The following is a 6,268-nucleotide window of genomic DNA, read 5'->3' on the forward strand; positions in this document are numbered from 1 at the left end:
GGAAGAAGCCAGGATGTACTGATCACGCTGGGTTAAGCCTGGCCTGGAAGAAGCCAGGATGTACTGATCACGCTGGGTTAAGCCTGGCCTGGAAGAAGCCAGGATGTACTGATCACGCTGGGTTAAGCCTGGCTTTACCTCTTTTCCTGGAATTTCTGAAAACAGCTTTAGTAAAAGTTTCAGTGTTGTCTTAGCACTGCTGTTTGACAGTTAACAACAGTTTGATTAGCTGAGATGAGCTACTTTTAGAGGCCACTGTATTATGGTTTTAAATAACCTGTTCAGCAGAGATTCACAGCAGTTGTTGCCCTTTAAGGAGACAAAGCACATGGAGTCCTAAAATGAACCAAACAGGCCTACAGGTTGCAGTCTGTGGTCTATGTGACACATAGAGCGGAGGGCTGTTAGGATGGAGTCCGCCTTCAGAGGAAGGGCTGTCTGAGGTGTTTGTATGCAGCCTCTGAAGTCCCTCTGAGGTTTAACAGCAACTAGCACCTCTGTTGTCGCTTATCCTCACCTCGTTTCTAAAAACGTTGATTTGTGTGATCAGCAACAGCTAAAGCGACACCTCCACAAACCTTTCATGGGGCCATTTAATCTGTAGGTGGCAAATTGAGGTGAAAAGCAATGGCTGACTACAAAACATGCTAATATGATTTAATATTACAACAAGATCTTTCTCCTTTTTGCTTCAAAAGATATTTATATATTAGAATGATGGGACTGATGTGCCACTGCTATGTGTTAGGGGATGAAATAAATTTCTGTTGAGAATAAAAGGAGAATGTTTTTACAATTTTCATAAAAAAATATGTATCTATAACAGGGAGGTATGCGACTAAGCAGAGGTCTGAAAGGTATTCAAGTTTATTACTCCAGTAGAAGTATAAATCTAACTGTCTAAAAACACTTTTGTAGAAGTTAGAGGATCAGCTTAGACTTAGAGATTTTATTTGTCATTTTGTTTACACCAGTGTAAAACAAAGAAATTAAATTTGTTTGGAACAATTCACTTTTTTGAAAGTGCAGCCTTGAAAAATATGTATATATATATATATATATAGCTTTTTACTCCAGTAAAAGTGTGAAAGTACCATTTTTAAAACTATTTAAAGTATAAAAGTAAAAGTAATGCAGGATAAACTGTTAAGGCCAGAAGCTTTACTGCTCTACCCTATTAAAGGAACATTTTCTACATTTCTGGACGATAACTTCCTTAGACTTCATTTCTTAGTTTTACAACTAATGGTAACAGAATCACATTTAATAATTTTGAAAAAGGATTTGTTTTGGTATGTGGTGAACATCAAGTTGGGGCAGCCAACCACAAATGAGTTAATAGTCTGGATGAAACTATTTTTTTTTTTTATACCAACAGGCAATAAGAAAATTAGCTTAAATGAAACAATACTAACAGATGTATAATTTTAAAATTTAATGAGTAGAAAGTAAAGATAATTCTAAAAATAATGTGAGGGCAAGAAGTAAAAAATTTTCTAAAAATAATTACTCCAGTAAAGTAAAAATAGCCAGAATTTCTACTTCATTAGGGTAACAAAGTATTTGTATCTGCGACTATGTCACTTTGAAGTAGAGGTGGATAGTTTCTAACTAGATTTTCTGATTTAAACTTATCTATTTAACTTCAAGAAAAAAATAGGTACTTTTTAGAACTATTGTAATCTATCATATTTTCAATTTTCTTGTGAGAATATAATTTTTCTTAGAGGAGTGAAATATCCGGTTACTTTGCCCACCGCTAGTAATTTGAGTTTTTCTAGGATCAGGGGTAAATATTGCAGCTGCAGGTTCTCTGTCCTTTCATTCATCCATTGATGAATGTAAAGATTGGTTTTATAAGTTTATGCTGCAAGTTGATTTCTTTTTTTTTATTATTTCACTTTATATTTTAAAATACCAGAATATGCATATTACTGTCAGCATTTTAAACATTAAATCCATTATGAACCACAAATTACTTGGTAACTGCACAGCCATTTCAGGAAATCATTTTTACTCACACTTGCATCACGTGTTGGATGGCTACTTTCTACTTTTACTTGAGTAAAATATCTTGAAGTAGTGCTAGTCTTGCTTTGGTAAACTTTCGAAGTATTCTATCCTTCTCTACCCATGAAAAGCCTCTGATGAGTCAGTCACTCAAGAATAAAGCCAGGCATTAAAGACAGAGACCTTCTTCATTTCACTCCAAGAATAAACTAGCAAAATAAACAGAGTATAAGTAGAGCAAACTGTAACGATGGACAGGGGATGCATTCACTGACAGTTGGAAAACACATGTGTACATAGTGGGGCCCATTTTCAGGAAAAATGGCATGTTGTGGGGCCCAATGCCTGGACCCCATGTGGGTAGTTCTTGTTTTTGGGTTAGGGGTTCTCATAAAGGACAAAGATGTGAATTTAGTTTAGGTGGGGGTTGGGGTTAGGTATGAACCCGTAATGTTTAGGGTTAGGCTAAGGCTTTAGAAATTGATGGAAGTCAATGGATAATGAGACAAGTTTAGGTATGTTTGCTCATGTGTAGAAACCTCGGCTTTGGTTGCTCTACCAGCAGCTTGAAGCCTATTATATGCTGTGCGATTTTTGGTCGTTTTTAAGTTGATTTTCCAGTCATGCAACAAGATTTGTAATTAGGCAGACTCTTGGCTAAATCTTGTATCAGCATTGTACAGTTAAACAAGTGGGTTGAGAGAGGTGATTAGCACCTTACAATGAGTTCCTGATCAGAAATTGTAGGTTGGAGAAAATCCAACTTGTTTGATATTTTGTTCATGGATGTCAGTGAATTGCATGTTGAAGCGGTGACACAACCAGACTGAGAACTCCTTCCTCTGAGATTTTCACATTAAACCCGTGCCAAACTTCTTTCTCTTCTTCTTCTATTACTAGATAACTGAATGTATTGCATTGTATGTCAGGACCCAACTTGACTTTGAGGACATACAGTCAGAGTAGTCAGATCGGATCCGAGTGTTGATTCGTATAAAGTTGCCGGACGTACATTGCAAGCTGGGAACTTTTGAACTCAATTGATTTGTACAATGGGGGCAGGTAGGGGGGTTAATGGCTGGTTATCCTCCAGCAGCAGTGTTTCGCAGTGAGCTTGTCACAGGTATTTTTGATTTATGCCCAATTTTGAAGCGTGGTCTGCGCTATGTTATTCCACACCACAATACAAGAGGGACAATCACGAACTATCTGTGGGTCTAGATACGGCCGAGGCGGTGAGGAAGTGGGGGCAAGTTTGTGCGACAACGGAGGGACATGAGGGCCAAAAAGAGCAGAGATCCAGTTGGAAAAAGGGTCCCAGCGTTCTCTCGCACCTCGCTCTTCTAGCTGGTCAAACTTCTCTTCACGAGTGGTTTTCCACAATGGCGATCATACAAAACCAAACAATTAAGGTTCCAAATACGCACAGAGGAGAGCGGATGTAGATTTGACCAATCAGAGGCCTCCTGTCTGCGGTACTGAGAGGTGCAGCAGAGTGTCTGCGGAAGGGGCAGGGGCATATTTGGCATCACTACGACAGACACGCAGACCACCTGGTTTCTGAGCATAAACCAGCCTTTACACCACCTCGGTCCTTTGGCAACCAAAAACAGCTCAGGTAAACTAGCAAACTGATTGTCTTTCTGTTGCAGGAACATCCCCAGGTCCCGTTTATTCATCAGTAAGGAAACAAGATGATGTCATATATGGGACTGTCGCCATCAGGATAAACAGGACAGGTAAAGCCCCAGTGTTTCAACCGATTAGTGGAATGGTTGAAAAATTGGAACGCAAAAAAAATTGGAAGTGGAACACAAGTGATGCTACCATCACCCTGCCTCATAGTAGGCTCAGAGTTTTCTGACTTTGAATGATCCATACATACTTCTTCACATTGTGACCCAAAAGCTCAGTCTTTGTCATCTGACCATAAGATTCTCAAACAGAAGAAATCTGACAGTAACTTCTAGGCTGTTGTTTGGGACGATACCAGTGTTGATAGTAAACATCTGGATCAGATGGATATTGTTCCCACGTGACACACATCCAAACTGGTTTAATGTTGGACAAAGGTCTACAAAGGTCCAATGTCTGAGAACTCTTAGGGATATCTACCAATACTGGTTGGGGATTGGTGAGGCCCGACATCTCTGCCACCTGCTTTCAGACATATACCTGATATTAGAGAGGGTGTATGTAAATACATAGGCTATTCATTGAACCAGATCCAGAACATATTCTATGAACGTCCAGTCAGAGCACAGACAGAGGAAGTTTACAGGTCATCCAACCACCTATTTTCCTTCATATGAACATTTTCACCTTAAATTACAAATCCGAGGTGTTTCCACCTCAGAAGTTGTCATGCGGATCAGTATCCATCTGCTACTGCCTGCTAAGGCTAATGTTCTGGTTAGACCCTCCCTCGCTCATTCAGACTTTCTTCTACTTGGCTAACATAATATGATCAGTTAAATAATGATCTAAACAGTTATAAACAATTTCTTTGCAGAACGACAAGCAAAACCACCAGAGCCACAAGTTGTCTACTCTCTACTGAAGACGTCCACATTAACGTCACATTAATCCATACAGTCTGACCCAGCTTGAAGCTGACTGGTTCCATGATCTGTGAGTTCTGCTTCTACTGGTTGGTTCTCCTCCCAGTGGGACCAGCTCAGAGACCCTTGAAATAGAAGCTGTCATGATCGGCTGCTGGAACCAGCCCTATAGACTTCAGAGCAGCAGAGGCTCCATGGACCTGATGACAGGCATTCTCCACCCATCTAAGGCTAGTCCTGGCCTTGAAGAGTCTGGCTGCATTTACAAAGTCAGTTTTATGTTGTGTCTCTGATCCAATTCCAGAAACTGACTTTAAACCTTTTGGAAAGAAAACTGTAGCAGCCTTCAAAAGGAGGAATAATGGTTGGGGTCACCACCACCCACATGTACATGGTTCTGTGGCAGACAACATTCATGTAGAAGTGTCTCATAAAAGTATTTATTAAAACCTTTATCTAAGCAGAGGATAAGATGTTATTTCTGAGCAGTCTGAAAATGAAAGTTTAAAAACCATCAAACCAATTTGCTATTAGAACAAATGTGATAACATGAAACAAATGTGTTAAAGTGACTAAATATGATTAATTGAATGCCAAAAATGGTTGCATTATTTTCTTCAGTGTGGATAACAGAAACTAAAATGAGCTTCCTCGGGGTGGCTGGGCTCTCCCTTAGAGAGAGGGTGAGGAGCTCCTTCTTTCTGAAGAGGCTCAGAGGCTTTCTTATGTTTCTGATCAATTTTTGCAAACACACACAGAAGGCATAATCAAACAGACCGCTGGCAGGTGCCCCCTCCTGGAGAGAGGTCAATCTTGTATCCAAAAAAGTTGTTTGGCTGTGTATTGCTTATGCCTGATTAGTCGTGCCCTGCCCCTGACTCATGGTGTCCTGCCTCAGGCTAATGGTGTCCCATCCCGGGAACATGGTGCCCTGCCCCAGGCTCATGGTGCCCTGCTTCAGGTTTGTGGTGCCCTGTCCCTGACTCATGGTGCCCTGCCTCAGGCTAATGGTGTCCCACCCCAGGCTTATGGTGTCCCACCCCAGGCTTATGGTGTCCAATCCCAAGAACATGGTGCCCTGCCTCAGGCTCATGGTGTCCCGCTCCAGGCTCATAGTGTCCAATCCCGGGAACATGGTGTCCCATCCCAGGAACATGGTGTCCCATCCCGGGAACATGGTGCCTTGCCTCAGGCTCATGGTGTCCCGCCCCAGGCTCATGGCATCCTATCCCAGGCTCATGGTGTCCAATCCCAGGCTCTTGGTGTCTCATCCCAGGCTTACGGTGCCCCATCACAGGAACATAGTGCCCTGCCTCAGGCTCATGGTGTCCCATCCCAGGAACACTGTGTCCTGTCCCTGACTCATGGTGTCCTGCCCCAGGCTCATGGTGCTCCTTCCTAGGCTCGTGGTGCCCTGTCTAAGGAACATAGCGTCCCACCCCAGGAACTTGGTGCTCTGCCCCAGGCTTATGGTGCCCTACCCCTGGGACATGGTGCCCTATGTGCATTGCATAATGTTTGACGATGGAGAACTGCCCTGCACAGTTACATAGTATAAACACAAAATTTCTATCTAAAATTCGAGACATTACTGGCAAATTTACAAGGCAAATTCAGTTTGTAATATTTTAATCAACAAATTATGTAAATATCTATTATCACTCATGTAAACTACCAAGGCAACAACAAAAAAAAAA

The sequence above is a fragment of the Cyprinodon variegatus genome, unplaced genomic scaffold, assembly GCF_000732505.1.
Source record: "Cyprinodon variegatus isolate N-32 unplaced genomic scaffold, C_variegatus-1.0 Scaffold125, whole genome shotgun sequence".
Lineage (NCBI taxonomy): Eukaryota > Metazoa > Chordata > Actinopteri > Cyprinodontiformes > Cyprinodontidae > Cyprinodon > Cyprinodon variegatus.